Here is a 2,386-nt window from a genome sequence, read left to right as displayed (position 1 = left end):
CTTGGTATCCATATCCAAGTGTTGAAGGCTTTCCATTGGTTCCTAATCCGCGTGTAGAAGCGCGTTTCGCATTTCTGGTTCCTATCCGAGTGTGAAGGCGTGTTTCCATTGGTTCTCTATCCCGAGTGTGAAAGGCGTTGTCTATTAGGTTTGCCTTCCGAGTGTGAGGCGTTTTACCAATTGGTTCCTATTCGGTGTGAAGGCGTTTCATTGATTCCATTCCAAGATGTGAAGGCGTTTCCCATTGGTTCCTATCCTAAGTGTGAACGGCGTTCCATTGGTTTCCTATTCCAAGTGTGAACGAGCGTTTCCATTGGTTCCTATCGCCGAGTTGTGAAGGCGTTTCCATTGGTTCCTAATCCGAGTGTGTAGGCGTTTCCAATTGTTTCCTACTCCAAGTGTAAAAGGACGTTTCGCAATTGGTTCCTATCCGACGTGTGAAAGGCCAGTTTCCATTCTGGTTCCATCATCATCGGTGTTTGAAAGCGCGTTTGCCGTTTTTCTCATTGTTCCCCTCCCTCAATCCTTACAGTGGCTGAGGCGGTTTTCCACAATTGGTGTCCTATATCCCCCCACAGTGCTGAAGGCGCTTATGCGCCCATCTGGTATCCTACATCCGGAGTGTGAAGGCCGTTTCTCATTCCTGGTTACCTCGATCAACCCGTGCATGAAGCGCGTTCCATTGGTTCCTATCCGAGTGTGAAGCTGCCGTTTCCATTGGGTTTCCTATGCCAAGGTGTGAAGGCTGTTTTCCGATTGGTTCCTATCCAAGTTGTGAAGGCGTTTTCTCCATTGGTTCCTATCCCAGTGTGAACGGCGTTTTCATTGGTTCGTTATCCGAGTGGTGCAGGCTGTTCATTGGTTCCTATCCATGTGTAAAGGCGTTTCCATTGGTTGGATGACTATGACATAGTCCACACCCCGCTCCATTTGCAGCACCCCACCACCCGCTGGTGAGGTATTGAAAGGTATTGAACACTGGGGTGTGCCAATAATGGCTTTAATCCATGTCTTTTTTTCGATGAAAAAAAGATTACTTGGGAGTACCGTCAGTTTGATAGAAAGTGTATATAAAATCCAAACAATTTATTTATTATTCTAAACTTATAATTCATTACTAATGGAAACGCCTTCACACTCGGATAGGAACCAATGGAAACGCCTTCACACTCGGATAGGAACCAATGGAAACGCCTTCACACTTGGATAGGAACTGGTGCACAGACCTTTCAGGGGGCAGGTGTTCAATATGAAAAAGGGCACCCCCCCACCTTGAAAAAAATTGTTTGAATTTCAGAATTTATATCTCTAAATTCATAACATACTAACTGCCTCTGTAGCAAAATATTTACATATGTTTTTTTAGCATAGGCCTATTTATTGATATTTATTTCACTCATCACAAATTGTAAGCAAGTTAGAGTGCCTCATGATTGTCATTGGGAAATGATCATTGATGTTGATGATTGATGTAAATCTGCTAGTTAGCTTGTAATTTGTGATTTATCTTCAACGCTCTTAAATAATAATGTCATAATATAGTCTAATATTCCTAATCTTCTAACTCATGATATATGACTGGCTGGCTAGTTGATTGTGTGGATATTTTAGTGTATGGTGGTTAGCTAGTCTATACTACCTGTGTTTAGTGTTAATTAGTCAAAATCGGGAGGTGCCGGATCAAAACGTGAGCGTGTGTCACGTTCCTGACCTGTTTTCCCTTGTTTTTGTATTTATTTAGTATGGTCAGGGCGTGAGTTGGGTGGGTTGTCTATGTGTGATTTTCTATGTTGGGATTTTGTGTTCGGCCTGGTATGATTCTCAATCAGAGGCAGCTGTCAATCGTTGTCCCTGATTGAGAATCATACTTAGGCAGCCTGGGTTTCACGTGTGTTTTGTGGGTGTTTGTCTACCGTGTTAGTGTTTTCACCACACGGTACTGTTTCGGTTTTCTGCACTTCGTTTATTGTTTTGTATTTCAGTGTTCAGTTTCGGTTTTAATAAATCATCATGAGCARGAACCACTCTGCATATTGGTCCGATCCTTCTCGCCTCTCCTCGTCCGATGAGGAGGACGAAATAGACAATCGTTACAGCGTGAGAGGGGGATCACCTGGGGAGCTCTGAGACACCAGAATGCATGAGATGTTATTTATCTTTAAAATAAAGGTACATAATTGCATGCATATCATCGCATTTGCGTAATGTCATAGAGCTGTAGAGTCTGGCATAGAGCTGTAGAGTCTGCTATAGATCTGTAGAGTCTGGTATAGATCTGTAGAGTCTGGCATAGAGCTGTAGTCTGGTATAGAGCTGTAGAGTCTGGCATAGAGCTGTAGAGTCTGGCATAGAGCTGTAGAGTCTGGCATAGAGCTGTAGAGTCTGG

General features: G+C 43.4%; 1 protein-coding gene across 2 annotated transcripts in view; it reads right to left on the bottom strand.

Moving 5' to 3' along the window:
- LOC111955430 (gasdermin-E) overlaps nt 1-2,386 on the bottom strand; it is an 18,323-nt gene that overhangs the window by 6,309 nt on the left and 9,628 nt on the right. The window lies entirely within an intron of this gene.

This window comes from Salvelinus sp. IW2-2015, linkage group LG31 (assembly GCF_002910315.2).
Source record: "Salvelinus sp. IW2-2015 linkage group LG31, ASM291031v2, whole genome shotgun sequence".
Classification (NCBI taxonomy): domain Eukaryota; kingdom Metazoa; phylum Chordata; class Actinopteri; order Salmoniformes; family Salmonidae; genus Salvelinus; species Salvelinus sp. IW2-2015.
This window is presented reverse-complemented; position numbering and strand designations above follow the sequence as displayed.